We start from the raw sequence: 18,666 nt of genomic DNA, 5'->3' as shown, positions 1-18,666 counted from the left end.
TGCTGGGAGAAATATCAATAACCTCAGATATGCAGATGACACCACGCTTATGGCAGAAAGCAAAGAAGAATTAAAGAGTTTCTTGATGAAAGTGAAAGACGAGAGTGAAAAAGTTGGCTTAAAACTCAACATTCAGAAAACTAAGATCATGGCATCTGGTCCCATCACTTCATGGCAAATAGACGGGGAAACAGTAAGAGAATTTATTTTTTGGGGCTCCAAAATCACTGCAGATGGTGATTTAATTAATCTTTAAATTAAAAGATGCTTGCTCCTTGGAAGAAAAGTTATGACCAATTTAGACAGCATGTTAAAAAGCAGAGACATTACTTTGTCAACAAAGGTCCATCTAGTCAAAGCTATGGTTTTTCCATAGTCATGTATGGATGTGAGAGTTGGACTATAAAGAAAGTTGAGTGCTGAAGAATTGATGCTTTTGAACTGTGGTGTTGGAGGAGACATTTGAGAGTCCCTTGGACTGCAAGGAGATCCAACCAGTCCATCCTAAAGGAAATCAGTCCTGAATATTCATTGAAAGGACTGATGCTGAGGCTGAAACTCCAATATTTTGGCCACCTGATGTGAAGAACTGACTCATTTGAAAAGACCCTGATGCTGGGAAAGATTGAAGGTGGGAAGAGAAGGGGACGACAGAGGATGAGATGGTTGGATGGCATCACCGACTTGATGGACATGAGTTTGAGTAAACTCCGGGAGTTGGTTATGGATAGGGAGGCCTGGCATGCTGCAGTCCATGGGGTCACAAAGAGTCAGACATGACTGAGCGACTGAACTGAACTGATAGAAACTTATGCATTATTCTCACCTGGGTTTGTAATAATTTGTTTCATAATCTATTTCCCTCACTTCACTGTGAACAACATGTGGGCAGAGATGATGTTGTTTATCCTCTCATTTTTTTTTTTACTGCATCTTCAGGGCCTAGTACAATGTCTGTTTCATAGAAAGATTCAGCATATATTTTCTGAGTTAAATGAATACACTTGTTTTGAAAAATTAAAATGTTAGTCAATAAATGGAGTTATTATTATGTTTCCACGTGCATTTGGGGAAAGCTTAAGGCTGTTCTGAATTACCTTAATTTCAGGATCAGGTGGAGCACATTCTTGAATACAGAATGTGTTCAGTATTGAACAGCTTGAAGATAGAAGCAAATATATAGGTAGATCTTTAGAAGAATTATTTTATATAAACTGAATATAAACTTTACCTCTCAGTGTGGGCCAGAGAAAATATTTGAATAATTGTAATATATAGTATGACTTTGTGTGCTTGTGTATACGCACACAAGCATGAGGTTGGGGGGGATGCGGGAAAGAGAGAGAGAGACAAAGGGAGAATGTGCAGTGAGGAAAGGCTGAGAAGAGAGAGAAAAATTTAAAAAGGTTAGGACCCCATGTTTGAAGGGCTTAGAATCTAGTGAAAGTGACAGTCGTTCAGTCGTGTCCAACACTTTGCAACCCCAAGACTTTACAGTCCATGGAATTCTCCAGGCCAGAATACTGGAGTGGGTAGCTTTTCCCTTCTCCAGGGGATCTTCCCAACCCATAAATCGAATCAAGGTCTCCCACATTGCAGGCAGATTCTTTACCAGCTGAGCCACCAGGGGAGCCATAGAATCTAGTGGAGGAGACCAACTGGGATCGGATTACAGTACAAAATTATTAGAATAAGGAAACTGTGTAGTTTAGAAATGTGATTTAGCTTTACTGGAGGTAGCCCGGAAAACTTTCACAGATAAAATAAGATTTGATTTTAGCCTTGAGGAGGGAAGAATTAATGGTCTTCTTCAATAGCTTTTCCTGCAGCAGGAAACGGCAACCCACTCCAGTACTCTTGCTTGGAAAATCCCACGGATGGAGGAGCCTGGTAGGCTACAGTCCACAGGGTCGCGAAGAGTCGGACAAGACTCAGCGACTTCACTTTCACTTTTCCCTTTCATGTATTGGAGAAGGAAATGGCAACCTACTCCAGTGTTGCCTGGAGAATCCCAGGGACGGGGGAGCCTGGTGGGCTGCCGTCTATGGGGTCGCACAGAGTCCGACACGACTGAAGCGACTTAGCAGCAGCAGCAATGGCATGTCCAGGGTTCAATTATTTGTTGAAGGTTTTATCATCACCTTTTCATTACTGAAACCGACATCTGTAGTGGAATATGTCTCTTTCATGTTCTAGAACGACTGAGGAGATGACAGCCTGCACTGAAGGTAGCAGCTGCCATGACGTGACAGCCACATCCACTTGGGGTTTGCCATTTGTGAACTGTGCGGCTTCAGTCGCGTCATTTGCTCTTTCCAGGCCAAAGGATTTGATTAGTTAATCTTCACTGTTCCCTTTCAGTTCTGAGAATTTGTGAGCCTTCAGAAACAGACATTGGGGCCTGGTATAAAGGGGATCTTCCCATCTCACTGTTGGAAATTACACTTCCCTGTTCCCCACAGAGTGAAAGAAACATAGTTTGTGTATTACAACTACTTAGATTTTTTTGTTTATTATTTTAAATGAATAATTTAGACAGTTCTGATGATGCTAGAGTGAGGGCAAAAGCAGCCCTCTTAATTCTTTATCTGGGGGTTGTCTCTTACAGCTGCTACTGGCACTTTAACAAAAAGAACAGAGCAAGAGGGCGCCGCCTAAGCTCTCAGGTGCCCGCTAATCCGGCCTCTTCCGGGAAAGTCACCCGCAAGACCAGTCATCGGGTATCATGGGAAATGCAGTTTCTCCTGGAGACGCTCTCTCCTAGTAACTCCTTGCTCTTGAGCATGAGATAGACTACAACTCCCAGAGGGCCAAGCGGGAGAAGCGGGGCCCTGTACCTTCGCCGCGGCTGGGCGGCTAGTTCAAGTTGCCATAGCTGCGAGTCTGGGGAGAGCGGGGTCGGTTGCTTCGCCGCGTCTGGTCAGTTATACCTCCTCGGGTTGCCGGAGGCCGCGGGAGCCGGGTGGGGCCTCGGCAATGACCCGGCGTTAAGGACCTGGGGTCCTCTTCTAGTTCAGGTAGCTTCCCTCAGCCGCCCCTCGCCCTTTCCGTACCACTTCCCTGTCGTGTCTTGACGTTTTGGGTCCCGTTTCCCCTGGTCCCGGGGGTCGGGACGCCGGAGCTGCGCGGAAGCCCTGGGCTGGGGCCGGGGGCGGGGCGGGTCTGTGGCGAAGCTGGGGAGCCGGCGTGCCCGGTACCCCCACGCCCCCCTTCCCTCGGCATGCGTGTCCACAGTCAGGTCCTGGTCAAGGTATACGGGGAGTTTGAACTTGGTTGCCCTCTTTTCGAGAGCACAGCGCGTCCCGTCGCTAGCAGCTGTGAAGCTTGAGCTGTCAAGGAGGTCGGCCTCCTGGCGTGTGCGTTGCCTGGCCTGGCATATAATTGCTTCGTACCTGTTTTGGAGTCACAAAAACTTGCTACCCTCGGGAGCGCTGTTTATATCAGTGCCTTGTCTTCCTTTGCCAACATGGAAGTTGCCTCAGCGTCAGCTGTTAACAGTCCCTTCCAGGAGTTTATTTCCTGTCAACACCTGGACATTGAATTCCAGCTGCTCCCTCAGCGGTTTGATGGAGCTCAGTCGCTTCTGCGGACATTCTATAAAACCGCTTTGCAGCCTTATGCCAAGTATTATGTAAAGTATCTAACCCAGGGCCTATCCCCCAGGGAGGGCTCAGTGTTTGTTACTTTTTTTTTTTTTTTGATTATACAGAGCTGTGCCCATAGACACACAGTGCAAGTTTAAGTTTTTTTTAGTACCTATACTAAAGTAGAAAGGAGCTGGTGAAATTACTCTTAAGTAATTTTTTTGACACATCCAAAATGTTTTCACTCTCAACATGAAGTCAGAACGAAACTGGAGATATTTCACATCCTAAAATAACTTTAAAAAATGGACTAAATGTTATGTGTATTTTATGTGTATAGCACTTTAGCCACTTTTGGCTAGTGACTGCTCTAGTAGACACGATAGCTAGAAGATTAACATTTTGGTAGTTTCATGTTGGCACAGAAATTTGTGTGTGTCCATGACTCATAGAATGAAGGTTGCTGTTTTGTTGAAAGAGTTGGCTATGCATCTTGCCTACGTCCTGTCCCACGGCATGACCTCTGGGTCACTTTGGACTCTGTCTTGACTGTTTATTTTGACTAAGAGAATACTTTTTTTTTTTTTTCCTTTTGGAGTGATTTATAGATGTATTCTGATCTGCTTTTTATGTGGACAATTACCAATTTTCTTGATAATTTTTTGTAGATTCTTACAGACTGCTTTGAAAGGAGTCGCAAAGAATTGAGAATATTTCTATCCACAGATCTTACAACCAAAGGCATTTTATTTTTACTTATTGCTGTACTAAGTGTTGGAAGAGCTGGACAGTTTATAAAGTATTTCCTTTAGGAGTGCTAGCATGTGGTTCATTTACTGGCTTAGAAGTATGTTTGGTCCATTAAATTCAGAAGTAACATGTTAAATTCATTACCTGCCTTAGTTAATTTACCCACTAATAGACTTAGGGATAGTACCTTTGGCTAGACTTGGGCTACAGTTCACACTAAGGGATGACCGGGGATGGGTGGAAGTCCCCAGCGAGGAGTATGCTGGCTGGGGATTGGATGTGAAGAACTCCTGTGACTTCAGTGGGGTGTTGGCATGATCCAAGAAACAGTTTCTCTGTTCTCTGATTTGATGTGATATATTCTCTGCCATGCACACAAACTGTCCATAGGGTGAGCTTACTTTATCATTAATTGCTTAAAAAATTTTAAGGTTGTAGGTGTGTTTTACTCCTTGTTTCATTTATCTGTAGGTGGTTTGGGGAAAGTGTAGGGGCAACCAAAGATCCTCCACTTGACTAGGCCTCTTGCCCTGAACCTCATGAAGAAATGTTAAGAGTCAGACATACGTGCCTAAGAAGAGCTCTGAGCTCAGAGGACAGCAGCCCGGAGTTTGGGGGGTATGCTTTGTAAGTATGCTTCCTCCCTCCTTGAGTTTTTGAGATGACACATTTTTGTATATTTATAGTGGAAAGGAATATGTCAACAAGTAGAACTTTAAGGGGCCGGAAACCCCTTTCAAACATGCAATATCAAGATTAAATAGGATGGTTGTACATGCAATATTACAAAAATTAAGGGGAAGAGACTGGATACCTTAATGAAAGCGATAGCGATGCACCTGTTTCCATTAGACAAGTATTTGAGAACCTTTTTTGTCTCAGGCACTATATTAGGCACATTTTACATGTTTTATAGGTTTATTTCCGTGGTGGTTTAGACAGTAACGAATCCACCTATAATATACGAGACCTGGGTTTGATCCCTGGGTTGGGAAGATCCCCTGGAGAAGGGAAAGGCTACCTACTCCAATATTCTGGCCTGGAGAATTCCATGGACAGAGGAGCCTGTAGGCTACAGTCCATAAAGCAGCAAAGAGTCAGACACGACTGAGCATGCATGTACATGTGTGTATATATATGTATATACACACACACACCATATACGTATATAGTACGTTTATTATACCTCTGTTCATTTTATAAATGAGATTTAGATAGGCTATTAGATTCACTTGGATTCTGGAGCCAAAAAAATGGTCTTCATCCCCAGGTCCTCTGACTCCAAATCCCAGCTGCGCCCACTACAGGAGGCTACATTGTGGTCTCTGATTGTCCTCCAATAGAGTTTGATTTATATTTAGTATTTTTAGATTGTGTATCATATAAGCAAAATTTGTTGTTATTCATCTCTTTAAATGTTCAAGGGGTTCTAGTATCTTTCTTAGTTTTTTATCCCCAAGGTTTAATGGTCTTTATGGTATTATTGAGGTAAGAGGTAATTGTGTTTATGATTTTGATTGAATATAAATGTATGTATGCAGCATGAATTGTCATTGATGGTCAGTAGGATAGTGTTAACTCAGGCTTTTCATCATGGATTTAGAATTCTGGACACTTTAGCATTTTCACGTTGCATTTTGATAGAGGGCACTTAAACATGTAGGGAAGACCCATTGGGGCCTTGTAAGAACACTTTGTTTAAGCTGTATGTGTGAAAGGTTCTTAGAATTAAAGAATATTAGAGCTGGAGTGGCCTGATAGAATAATTTAGTCCCAAAGTTTTCAGCCACAGTCATGACACATTTGGAAATAATATAAAAATAGCCTAGAGTGGATTCACTGTTAACCATGTAATAATGTCACTGGCTTGATTCTAGTATGAAATGTTTCAATATATTCATACTATTCTAATAGTGTTTTTCTTTCTTGTAATAATGTATTATTATGTTAGCACAAGTTTTTCCTTATCTCTTTTAGCTGCTACATAGTTTCCCAAATGGCTAGATACATTTATTGTGTCCCTAATCAGTGGACTTGTGGTTTTTTTTTTTTTTTTTTTTTTACTATTATAAATAATTCTGCAATGAAGCTCTTTTACCTGATGGCTCAGTGGTATAGAATCTGCCTTCTAATAAAGGAGACGTTCCTTGGGTCGGAACGATCCCTGGGAGAAGAAAATGGCATCCCACTCCAGTATTCTTGCCTGGGAAACCCTGTAGACAGAGGAGCCTGTTGGGCTACAGTCCGTGGGGTTGCAAAGTCTTGGACATGACTTAGTGACTGAAAATAACACATAAGATGTATACATATATTTTGTAATACATCTTGTGTTTTCCTAGGATACTAGTCATAGAAGTAGACTCTGGATCAAAAGGTGTATATTACTTATTTTTACTTTGCCAGATTGTTCCCTAGAAAAACTGTCTTAGTTAATATCTTACAGCAAGGTATGTCCTTGTGAACACTGGTGGTGAGAGCTTTTGTTCATAGGTACAGAACAGATAAAAAGGAATATCATTATTTTAATTAGCTTTTTTTAATTAGTGAAGTATAGTATCTTACACTTTTTTTTAGAGCCATTTATGTTCTTTGAATTGTCTATCTTTTGTACCTTTTACTATTGGAATGTTCTTTTCTTCCTTTTTTGAAAAATGATAAATTCTTTGGTTTCCATATAATGCAAATATTTTTCTAAGTTTTAACTTTCATTTTCTAATCTGTTCTGGTGTCTTAATAATAATTATGAATGATCTTGAGTCTTATTAGGCCTTTATCGGATATTAACACCTCCTGAAATTTATAAAACTCTTATCTTAAAGTGAAAGGTGCTCAGTCATGTCTGACTCTTTCCATGGACTGTATAGTCCATGCAATTCTCCAGGCCAGAATACTGGAGTGGGTAGCCTTTCCCTTCTCCAGGGGATCTTCCCAACCCAGGGATTGAACCCAGGTGTCCTGCATTGCAGGCAGATTCTTTACCAGCTGAGCCATGCGTAGTGTTTGCCATGAGACAGGTGCTCATGAATGAATGAACTCATAGATGTATGAATTAAAGCTAAACCTGAATTAGGCTTTTAATGAAGAGAGACTTGTGGAAGAAATGGACTATAATTATTATTTAGAAAATATAAGATAATTTTATAGATTGTAGGAGGAAGAAAAGAGCTTGATCGTGGAAGAGTGAAGGTCTTAAAATGACAAAAATAGGTTGGCTTATTAACAGCAATTGATACAGTAAAACAATACTGAGAATGCACACTGATGGTAAAGAGTCCAGGTAACTTGGAGTGTGTACAACTTTGTAGTACAGATAAATAGTAATTGAGGAATGTAGGTAGCTGCAAATAGCAATGAGAAAATGATTTGTAATAATTCAAGCAAACCTTGTAGGTTTGATTCAGTTATAAGTTTTAACCATTGAAATGAATTTTAAATTATTATCCTTGTTTATGAGACATTGTCAAGTATTCACATTTGTACTATTTTGCAGTTTAGTCCATATTGTTTGAGAACTCAGTTAATATAGCCCATGTACCATAAGAATTATTTCATCCAACAGTTATTTAATTAGAATCACCAATTGCAAAGTCCTGTACTTTGAAGTTTGTCTCTGGGTTAATCAGTGTAATAAGGGAAGTTTAACTGTAAATTCATTAAAATTGTTCCAGCCACATGCCAGGTACTATGTTAGATGTTGAAATACATCTGTGAGCAAAGTTAATGGAGTCTGTGATGAGATTTAGTCTAAAAGGGAGACAGACAAGTAAACAGCCAGTTAGCTCTTCTGGGCTGTGAGGAGGTGGTCCAAGGTGGGGGCAGTGAAGAAAGGTTCTCCAGAGAAAGTCTCCTCTGAACTGAGACTTGAAGGACAAGTAAGAGTTAGCCAAAGGAGACGGAGTGAGGAGAATGTTCCAGGTGGTGAATACATCAGAGGTATGATGGTGAGATGAGCATAACGTATTTGAGAAATTGAAAAAAAAAAAACTTTCTGTGGCATGAATAATTATATTTCATGGACATATTTAGTAATTGTATTGCTATAAATATAGAATTATAGTAATACACAGGGTGAAAAGATTATTTCTGGCTGGAAACGGAAGGCTTCTCTCAGATTGTGTTTGACCTATACCTGCAGTGGTCGACTGCAGACGGCATTTTCACGGCATTTCAGCCAGAACTAATGATGCCAGTGAGGGATGGAAGTGGTAGGAGAACGTGGTGTACATAGTAGCTAAATGTAGGCCTTACGTTTCTATGGTTCATTTGTTAAGAAAAGGGTGTCTTGATGAGGGTCTTGAATTTCTGATTTGAGAACCTAGACTCAGCCACGTGGGCAGTGGAGTGTCAGTGCAGGTTGAAATGTATGGAAAAGGACTCACAGTTGGAGAAACCATTATAGTGGCTAGTCACGCGATAAGAAAAGTCCTGAATTCTGGATGGTGCCCGTGGTAAGAGAAGGGAGACATGATAGGAATTTGGGCCTTGAAGACAGGCTTGTGACTTGGCTCTGCCATTGGAAGCTGTGTCACCTTGGGTGCCTTGCTTAGCTTCTTTAAGCCTCTCAGGTGTAGGTCATGAGGACAGCAGTACTTACCTTGTAGGGTTATTGTCATACAACAATCTGTGATATTAAAGCATTAGCTAGTCAGCATTATTATTTCAACTTTTGTTTTTTGAAGGTTTTTGAAATTGAGATTCTTAACTGGCATTTATATCCATACAATTGTGGTAGTTTACTGTTTAAGTGTAATTGGTCTTATATGATATTGAGCTGTTTTTCATTATAGTTGGATTCCTTTCTAATCCTATATCTTTAAAAATTTTTATGTGTACATATGAAAACATTACAAGAAAAAGTTTATGGTACACAGTTCATTCCAATCACCTTTTAAATAATTTTAGAAGTTTTTTTTTTTTTAAATAGTATCTTGGAAAGAATATACAAATCATTCTTGTTACCTCCTTTAAAAAATAAGAATAAAAAATAAACTTTTGAATAAGCATATTTATAAGTACAATGAAAGTGTATTTTAGTTAATTATTATAGAAAAGTTAAAGAGAGATCTAAAGATATAAAGTAAAAGTAGAGTTGGGGAAGAAAGAAATATGGGACTTGAGGACGAGTGGAAGACAAGAAAATACTTTTTTTTTTTTTTAAAGTTTAAGTCTTTAGGATATGGTTTCTGAAAAAAAAAGAATGCCTGAAAGAGGTTGTAAAGATTCCTAGTAAGAGATAGAATTATTTAAAAGTCATCTTAAAAGAGCTATAGAAAATTGGATTTATAGCAGAACATAATTAATACTTTATTATCTTAGGCTGTATTCATGATATAAACCATTAGTTTTGAGTAAGTGGGTACACTTGGAATAGTCAGGCCTTAAATGCTCTGGTTGTATGTATATGGTGGGAGAATTGTATCGTAAGAGATATGGTGAGGAAAGACACACATACACAGCCCAACATTTCAGTGTTTGGAATTTAAATGGTGTTTTCGCATCTAAGAATGTAGTTGGAAGAGGCGGTGACTAAGAGGAGATGTAGGTTCTAGATCTCTTAGTGTAGCTTTTTATGAAAGCACTTGTGGATAAGTGTTTTACTCAAACTTTTTGTTCCTTTAGGAACAAAAGTAAAGGGTTGAAATTATATCAGCTTTACAGGCTTCAGATAGAGATCAAAAGAGAAAATGCTGGTGAAAATCCTTGTAAGCTATAAAGCAGTATGCAAATTTGAGGTATAAATAGCAATAAGAAATATTTCCTTTCCTAAAAATTTGTAGTGTTGTTTTGTTCACTAGGAAAGTCAAGAGGAATTTCTGTTTCTGCTTTAAAAACTAGGAGGAAGAAAACAAACACGCTTTATAATACACTAAAGAAATAGCATGTTTATTATGAAAAACTTAATTTTACATGAACAAATAAATAGCCCCAAATGATATTTATGATTACTCTCTCAAAAATTGGTGGCCTGTCCCTTGTTATATCAATTGTTACTGCTTATTTTGTGCACCCTAATATGAATTTATCCTTTTTTGCTTCTACCGTTAGATGACAGTCTGAAACCAACTTGTTTTCTTAAGGAGAGCAGGCCTGAGAGGAAGCCTCAGGAAATTAACCATCTTCTGAGCCAAATCAAATGACTTATTAGTAAACTATGTGTGTATATATCAATTAGCCTTTGCATAATAAATAAATCCTGGCAGGCATACAGCAATGCGCTTTTATTGTCTACCTATCTTGGCTGGACATGTTAGTCTGGGCTCAACTGACTGGTCCGCTGATCTAAGCTGGAAGTCGTTGCGGCAGCAGCCATGTATCCCACACCATCCAGTGGGATCGTCTTTGCATGTCCTGATGGTGACGCAAGAGTTATGAGGGGAGCAGGTTCCAATGTGTAGTCCCATTTCAGGTATCTGTTTGTGCCCTGTCAGCTGAAATCCTGTTGGCCAACTTAGGTCAAATAGCTGAGCCCAGAGGCAGGGAGGATAATTCCACCCATAGTGGGAGGACTTACATCTTGGGGAGGTGAAGAGTTGGAGCCAGATTACGCAAGCAGCACTTTGTTCTGCATTTAATTTCTTTTATATACCAGAGTGGGAAAACATCCTGAGTGGTCTGCCGAAAATCAAGGCTTACTTCTCGTTCTGGTTTTGTAGTCTGTAGGCTAATATGAAAGCTGTGTTACCCGATTTCCCTTCTGGTCTGTAGAGGGGAGCATTGTCTCTCGAGCATTTAACCTTGATTGATTCTTTCACAGTAGAATTTTCATTTTTAACTGGGGAATGAGGCCAATAAACTTCCTTTGTCGTGGTTCTTGATTCAAAGTAGGATTCCAAAATCAGCTGCTAATGGGGTCCTATGCCCAGTGGGGATTGCAAGGGCAAGCAGGAAGGTGCAAGACCCACTCAGGGCAGCCACTGTTTACAGCTGTGTTGCCATGGAAACAGTCTTCCCCAGTGTTGCCAGATCTTTGGCCTTTTCAAGAGAAACTGGAAATTAGATTTTTTTGGTGAAGTCTCTTTGTTTTCAAATTAAGGTTTTAAGATAACACAATGAGGGCTCTGTTAAATATGTATCGCTTGGCTGGATTTGGTCCGTAGTTCTCTACTTTTCATCCCCTGATTTAAAGAGAATGGTGTTAGGAACTCAGGGATTCTAGCTCTGTCTTTGTCCAGGCTCACCTCATGTCCATTTTCTGACAGTTTGGGCCATTATTAGGGGGTTGTGTCTACACCTGGAGGGCTTCATTATTGTCTACTTTGGGAATAGCGTAGCTTGTATTTATTCTGTTTATCTGTTAGCAAATAGCATGCCATTCTAGGGCTTAGCTCCAAGTAAGAAATCCATCTTCTGTTTGTTAGTATCCATTTCTGTCTGTTATCTTTTTTTTCCCCCTTCTTGGGTTTTTGTTGATTGTTTTTTATCTTGACATGTTTTACTTTTAATTTAATTTTGTAAACTGCCTCATTTATTTTAGAAGTGCGTGTAGGTGTATGAGTCTAAAATATTTGTGTCATTTTTCTGGTGAGACAGGGAAAGAGTTATTAAGTAGCTTTATTTTCTTTTAAAGCCTTGCTAATTTTTAACAACTGGCATACATATAATTAAACAGCTATTAGTTTTGTCTCCATGCCTGAGGAAACAGTAATTTTTCATGCCATGCAGGCTTTTCCAGAAATACCCCTGCCACCTGCTTGATGGGTGCTGATCCACGTGACTCTGCCCTCTTACTCCCGCAAGGGGAGCAAAATGGAGCCTGGGGGCTGAGTCTGTCTGGTGTCATCCATGGAGTAGAGGGGTGGGTGTGTGCATGTGTGTGAGAGAGAGAGGAAGGGAGGGGAAGTAGGAGGGGGAAGGCAGAGAGAGGAAAGAAGGAAATGGGTGGTAGCAACAGGAGTAAGTGGAATATCCAAAAAAAAAATGAAATCTAGAATATTTGCAATATACATATGTATATATGTATGTATATGTGCATGCATGTGTTCATGCTTGATCATGTCCCACTCCATGTGACCCCATGGCCTGTAGCCCACCAGGCTCCTCTCTGTTCATGGGATTTTTCAGGCGAGGATACTGGAGTGGGTTGCCATTTCCTTCTCCACGGGATCTTCCCGACCCAGGGATGGAACCTGAGTCTTCTGCCTTGATTGGCAGGTGGTTTCTTTACTGCTGAGCCCCCTGGGAAGCCCATATATATGAATATATGTACATATATACATAATATATATTTAATGTTAATTCTCTAGGTCAGAAGTTCTCAACTGAGAATGATTGTAGCCACGCACTTCATCTCTGCCCGAGGGGACATTTAGGAATATCTGGAGACAGCTTTAAATCTCTGCTCTGGTTGAAGGATGGGAGAGCTCTGAATATTTGTCTCTTCCCTAGTTCCTCTGAAACGATGCTTTTTAATGGACTCTCTCTGCTTTGTCTCATCCATCTGTCAAACTTCTCATCCTTCTGATGGGTGGAAAGATCTGACCTGGCTCCCCTGGCGTGTTGTCACAGCACCGAGCTCATTGTGTGCAGACTTCCAGAGGTCTTTCTCTCCCGTCGAGGACTGTGACTTAATCACTTTCCTCTTTCATTTCTAATATGGTGACAGTTCAGTGGATGGTGAGCGCATGAATCTGTTGTCTCTCTTCGATTCTATTCCTGTTACATTCCTCTTGACTTAACTGAGAACTGACTCCTGGACAGTGGACTTGATCTCTCTCTTTATTTTATTTGTTTATTTTTTTTGTGGGGAGACTAACAGCCCTTGTTATGTTTAATTTTGTTCCTGAGCGAAGGATAATAAATTCAAGTAGTAACATCACAATAAAATATTTAATTCTTCAGGAGCAGTCCAAGATGCACTGGAATTAGCTCCGTCTTATGTGTCCTCACTTAGGTGGTAATAGATGCAACTGAGTAGCCTAGACATCCTTAAGCTAAAGGTTTGATGTGAGATCTCAACCCCTCTGTCACCTGGGAAAAGGTCCCCACCACAGGGAGCTTGCCTTGGGTAGTGGGCAGGTGATGACTTGAGGTTTGGTATGAGGTGAGTCAATGGACATGAATTTGAGCAAACTCTGGGAGATAGTGAAGGACAGGGAAGCCTGGCGTCCTGCAGTCCATGGGGCTGCAAAGAGTCAGGCACGACTTAGACACTGGACAACACTCTCAGTCCGTTGGATCTCTGCTGAGTGCCAACTATGTTATTAATAGAGTTCTGGGCCTTGGGGTGCCAACATTGAATAAGTAGAGTAAGTGTCTCCCCTCATGAAACTTACGTGAGGGCTGGAATAAAATCCATACTTCTCTTAGCCTGAACCTCTCCGTGAGCTGTCTCCAGCCTTCTTCTCAGAGTTCGTCCCGTGACACCCTCCTCCTTGGTCACTGTGCTCCTGCCTTTTGCTGTTTCTTAAACACAGCAAATGCCTTCCTACTTCATGTGCTATGCATCTGTTCCTCCACCTGTCTAGGATTTGTTCCCTCCTCATGTCTATGTGAAGTTCCTTCTCATCATTAAGCTCTCTGGTTAAAAGAGCCCTGTCCTGACCACTTTTCTCTAAAAAACTCTCCCAAACCAAGTTATTCTTATTTTTAAATTTTTTAATTGTAATTTTATTGGCTTACAGTGTTGTGGTTAATTGCAGGTATACAACAAAGTGATTTAGTTATACATATATTCATTCTTTTTTAGATTCTTTGCTCATGTGGTTTATCATAGAATATTGAGTTCTCTGTGCTGTCCAGTAGGTTAGGTCTTTGTTGGTTATCCATTTTTTTTTTTTTTTTTGGTTACAGCTCAGAATTTTATTTGGTAAACAGATAGTACACCCCCTGCTAAGGTGTGAGGGTGGGCTAATCCCAAAGGAGAAGCCGGTTGTCTATCTTATATGTTATGGTGAATGATATGTGGTGAATTAACCATACGCCATGGTGTGTGTGTGTGTGTATGTGTGTGTTCATCCCGAACTCCAGACTTATCCTCCCCAACACATTTACCTGTTGGTAATCAGCCATAAGTTTGTTTTTGCTATCTGTAAGCCTGTTTCTGTTTTGTTCGTTTGTATCTTCTGAAGAAGTGAGACTCCACAGTGAATGATGCCGTACGTATTTGTCTTTCTCCGTCTGACTTCACTCAGTGTGGTGACTTCTGGGTCCCTCCACATTGCTGCAAATGGCGCTGCTTCATTCTGTTTTAAATGGTGAGTGATATTTCATCGTGCATACGTACAGCATCTTTGTCCATTCCTTGGCAGTGGACATTGAGGTTGCTTCCATGTCTTGGCTGTTGTAAAGAGTGCTGCAGTGAACACTGGGGTGCGTGTTCCCTTTTGGATTATGGTTTTCTCTGGATTTGTGTCCAGGAGTAGGATTATTGGATCATATGGTAGTTCTGTTTTCAGTTTTGTAAGGAATCTCCATGCTGTTCTCCACAGTGGTTGTACCAATTTACATTTCTATCAACAGTGCAGGAGGGTTTCTTTTTCTCCAGTATTTATTGTTTGTAGACTTGTTGATGATGGCCATTCTGGCTGGTATGAATTGATAACTTCATGATATTTTTGATTTGCATTTCTCTAATGAATAGCAATATTTGAGCATTTTCTCATGTGCCTGTTGGCCATCTGTTTGTCTTCTTTGGAGAAATATCTATTTAGATCTTTTGCCTGTTTGATTGAGTTGTTTGTTTTTCTGATGTACAGCTGCATAAACTGTTTGTATATTTTGGAGATTAATCCCTTGTTGCTCCCTTCATTTGCAAATATTTTCTCCCATTCTGTGGGTTGTCTTTTCATTTTGTTCATGGTTACCTTTGCTGTGCAGAAGCTCTTAAGTTTGATTAAGTTGCATTTGTTTATTTTCGTTATTTTCATTACTCTAGAAGGTGGATCCCAGAAGGTAATGCTGAAAATAATATTAAAGAGTGTTCCACTTTCCTGTAAGAGTTTTATAGTGTCTGGCTGTACATTTAGGTCTTTGATCCATTTTGAGTTTATTTTTGTGTAAGATGTTAGAGAATGTTCTAATTTCATTCTTTTACACATAGCTGTCCAGTGTTCCCAGCACCACTTATTGAGGAGACTGTCTTTTCTCCATTGAATATTCTTACCTCCCTTGTCATAGACTAATTGGCCCTGGGTGTGTGAGTTTACCTCTGGGCTTTCTGTCCTGTTCATTGGTCTATATTTCTATCTTTGTACCCATACTACCTAATTTTGATGACTGTTCAGTTCAGTTCAGTTGCTTAGTCGTTTCCGACTCTTTGCGACCCTATAAACCGCAGCACGCCAGGCCTCCCTGTCCATCACCAACTCCCGGAGTCCACCCAAACTCATGTCCATCGAGTCGGTGATGCCATCCAGCCATCTCATCCTCTGTCGTCCCTTTCTCTTCCTGCCCCCAGTCCCTCCCAGCATCAGGGTCTTTTCCAGTGAGTCAGCTCTTCACATCAGGTGGCCAAAGTATTGGAGTTTCAGCTTCAACATCAGTCCTTCCAGTGAACACCCAGGACTGATCTCCTTTAGGATGGACTGGTTGGATCTCCTTGCAGTCCAAGGGACTCTCAAGAGTCTTCTCCAACACCACAGTTCAAAAGCATCAATTCTTCAGCGCTCAGCTTTCTTCACAGTCCAACTCTCACATCCATACATGACCACTGGGAAAACCATAGCCTTGACTAGACAGACCTTTGTTGGCAAAGTAATGTCTCTGCTTTTGAATATGCTATCTAGGTTGGTCATAAGTTTCCTTCCAAGGAGTAAGCGTCTTTGAATTTCATGGCTGCGGTCACCATCTGCAGTGATTTTGGAGCCCAGAATCCAGTGATGACTGTAGCTTGTAGTATAGTCTGAAATCAGGGAGTCTGATTTCTCCAGCTTCATTTTTCTTTCTCAGTACTTTTTGGCTATTTGGAGTCTTTTGTGTCTCCATATAAATTAAAAAAATTTTTTTGTTCTAGTTCTATGAGAAATGTCATTGGGAATTTGAAAGGGATTGCAGTGAATGTGTCAAAGCTATGGTTTTTCCAGTAGTTGTGTATAGATGTGAGAGTTATAAAGAAAGCTGAGCACTGAAGAATTGATGCTTTTGAACTGTGGTATTGGAGAAGACTCTTGGGAGTCTGTTGGACAGCAAGAAGATCCAACCAGTCCATCTTAAAGGAAATCAGTCCTGAATATTCATTAGAAGACTGATGCTGAAGCTGAAACTCCAGTACTTTGGTTTTTAAACTGTGGTGTTGGAGAAGACTCTTGGGAGTCTGTTGGACAGCAAGAAGATCCAATCAGTCCATCTTAAAGGAAATCAGTCCTGAATATTCATTAGAAGACTGATGCTAAAGCTGAAACTCCAGTACTTTGGCTTTTGAATTGTGGTGTTGGAGAAGACTCTTGGGAGTCTGTTGGACAGCAAGAAGATCCAACCAGTCCATCTTAAAGGAAATAAGTCCTGAATATTCATTAGAAGACTGATGCTGAAGCTGAAACTCCAGTACTTTGGCCACCTGATGCGAAGAACTGACTCATTTGAAAAGACCCTGATGCTGGAAAAAATTGAAGGTGGGAGGAGAAGGGGGCAACAGAGGATGACATGGTTGGATGGTTGGATGGAATCACCATCCAAGTCAATAGACATGAGTTTGAGTAAACTCTGGGAGTTGGTGGTGGACAAGGAGGCCTGGCATCCTGCAGTCCATGGGGTTGCAAAGAGTCAGACATGACTGGGTGACTGAGCTGAACTGCATTGAATCTGTAGAATGCCTTGGGTAGTATAGTGATTTTGACAATATTGATTCTTCCAATCCAGCTTTGATCTTATATGAATTGGCTAAAAGGGTTTGAGGAGATGATGTTACAGAGGAGGACTGATGTAAAGAAGACAGGTGCAGGTGATAATTCTTTGTGCATGGTAGCCTCTGCTGGTGTGTTAACTTTTTCTCTTGAAGGATGTGGCAGTTGCTATTGAAGCAGTGAGAAATACATTAAAATTTTTGAACTTGGTTCATGGCTCAGCTTAAAATACATTCCCTAGCTTTCCCAATCCCCTTTAAATATCAGCGTCATTACCTTAAGGACAGCTGCCTTGGACAGGGACGGCTGAGGCTCTTGGAGGCCCCAGAAGCAATCAACCTACTTAACATGCACCAGTCAGCCTTTGTGAAATATCACCCCTGATGCTGGGTGCTTATCTTTTATGGAACAGCTTGCAAATCCTAATTGTTTTAAACTGGCTTTGAGGAAAAGAGACTTGAGAATCAATAAATTACAGCTCTCATACATACAAATGTGCATCATTATAATGAAGACAGTCTGATGGCTCTTTAGGTCAAATAACAAAAGAGGTGGACTTGAGTTTGTAGACTCACTGCCAGTCCTCTTACTGCAGGGTTGAAATTACAGGGCTGAATGCAGTTTTTATTCTCTCACAATATTCAGGTTTGCATATGGGCATTCATTTTTGATGGATAGATCCTCAGTGGGAGCGAATTGATGAGGGGTTCATTACTTGCTCTGGTGGCCGTATGTCTTCTTTATAAGGTTCATTAAAGCAGAAGCAACAATATTTATGCCTTTAAATACTGATGTGTTGGGAACAGCCAAATAAACTATTCCAAGAATGGTACCATCTGTTTTCAGACCCAGAGCTTTCTCTGTGACTCTGGAGACTTTCGCCCAAGGTCACCCGTCTTAGATCTCTCTAGATTCTTGGGAGAAGCTTAGAATCTGAAAAGCAGACAGTGTGAGTAGTCCTGCTTTCTCATCAGTGATAAACTGTACCTGGAGGTTTAAGCTGCAGAGAGTATCTGCTGCTCTTTGGTGGCTCAGACGGTAAAGAGTCTGCCTGCAGTGCAGGAGATGGGGGTTCGATCCCTGGGTCGGGAAGATCCCCTGGAGAAGGAGATGTCAACCCAATCCAGTATTCTGGCCTGGAAAATCCCATGGACAGAGGAGCCTGGCAGGCTCCAGTCCATGGGGTCGCAAAGAGTTGGACTGAGCAACTTCACTTTCTTTCTTTCTGCAGTTAAAGGAAATGCCGGTCACACATTTAACCAGGATTTAGGTGATTCAGCTCCTTTAAACTGTTCTTTAATCATTCTTCAAATTTAGCAATTCTTTCTTCTTTGTCTACAAACATCATGCTGAGATTTCTTATGCTAATGAGAATGAATTTCTAGTCCACCTGAATTTTTTTTCTTTTAACTCTTTAAAAATAATGAAGATTTTTTTCTTGAGCATGCTAGGTGTTTAAATTCTTCTTTGGAATTCAAATTGCAGTAGTGATTATTATTCATGGGCCACTTTAAATGTGTTTTATTTAGACACATTTTCCAGGTTATCAGTCT

At 40.7% G+C, this 18,666-nt stretch overlaps 1 protein-coding gene across 11 annotated transcripts in view; it reads left to right on the top strand.

Annotated features, from left to right (window-relative positions):
* The first annotated feature begins 2,795 nt into the window (after positions 1-2,795).
* The window catches only part of CEP128 (centrosomal protein 128), a 483,641-nt gene continuing 467,770 nt past the window's right edge, over positions 2,796-18,666 (top strand). For 2 of the 11 annotated variants that reach the window (XM_070797947.1, XM_070797950.1), the window contains exons 1-2: positions 2,800-3,017; positions 4,806-4,961. The gene's annotated coding sequence lies outside the window, so the exon portion shown is untranslated. Of the gene's footprint in view, positions 3,018-4,805; positions 4,962-18,666 lie in introns of all 11 variants that reach the window. The other 9 variants (XM_070797942.1, XM_070797941.1, XM_070797946.1 and 6 more) reach the window with 6 other exon arrangements.

Source organism: Bos indicus, chromosome 10 (assembly GCF_029378745.1).
Source record: "Bos indicus isolate NIAB-ARS_2022 breed Sahiwal x Tharparkar chromosome 10, NIAB-ARS_B.indTharparkar_mat_pri_1.0, whole genome shotgun sequence".
Classification (NCBI taxonomy): Eukaryota; Metazoa; Chordata; class Mammalia; order Artiodactyla; family Bovidae; genus Bos; species Bos indicus.
Note: the sequence above shows the minus strand (reverse complement) of the source record. Positions and strands in the feature narration are given on the sequence as shown.